Raw genomic sequence first — 908 nt, 5'->3', positions numbered from 1 at the left:
AAGAAAAAGACTATGTATCCTCTTTGCTTCTTGTGGATATACCCGAATGCCTTCCTAACAACAGTCTTCAATGTAGTGATGCTGTATTGAAGTATATGTTGAATTGTTCTTAATGATGTCCATATTAATAAGTCATAGGAATTTTGAAAATGAATAAAAATAAAATTATTGCAGCAATATAACATTACCTGAAGTCAACCACAGTGACAAAAGTATAATGCCAAAATTAGTTGTTTGGCCAGGCACCAGTCTCGGCCAATCATGATTGACAATAACATTCTGTTCATAAACTTCAGTAACCTATCTTCTCTACTAAGCTAGTTGTCTCCTCTTAAGTTCTACTTCAGTTATTAGCATCTGGTTTATTTATGGATGTAGTTTAATTATACTAATTATACAGTTAGTTAATCCCTAAAATGTGGATCATCTGTGGGATGTGACTCATCTATGGGGTGAGACTGATCTGTGGGATACATTTGATCTATAGGACATAGCTCGTCAATCAGATGTGGCTTATTTAGAAAATATTGCTTATTTAGAAAATGTTGCTTATATATAGGATATTGTTTACTTATAGGATACTCTCTTCATAGTGTATTTGTTTTCAATATCTGTAAAATCAAAAATTAGATTGAAAGCAAAAACTGATTACATTAACCCTTTAGCATTCAGATTATTGTCAAATGTAATACTTTTTCATTCACACTGATTTCAATTAATCATGCATTATTTTGTAGATTCGAAATTTTAATGATGTGATTGTATATTTTGAAAATGACATTGAAGGGTACGTGTGTTTGGTTGGATCTGGTTGATTTGAACATAAAACAGGCAGCATATTTGGACCAGATACGACTGGTTTAAATACTGAAAGGTTAAGTAAGTTTCAGTAACATGGATTCTCCCCA

At 31.8% G+C, this 908-nt stretch overlaps 1 protein-coding gene across 1 annotated transcript in view; it reads right to left on the bottom strand.

Moving 5' to 3' along the window:
• LOC106882365 (epidermal growth factor receptor) overlaps positions 1-908 on the bottom strand; it is a 205,829-nt gene that overhangs the window by 49,824 nt on the left and 155,097 nt on the right. The window lies entirely within an intron of this gene.

Source organism: Octopus bimaculoides, chromosome 10 (assembly GCF_001194135.2).
Source record: "Octopus bimaculoides isolate UCB-OBI-ISO-001 chromosome 10, ASM119413v2, whole genome shotgun sequence".
NCBI classification, from domain to species: Eukaryota; Metazoa; Mollusca; class Cephalopoda; order Octopoda; family Octopodidae; genus Octopus; species Octopus bimaculoides.
The sequence above is the reverse complement of the archived record's forward strand: the minus strand, read 5'-3'. Positions and strand labels throughout refer to the sequence as shown.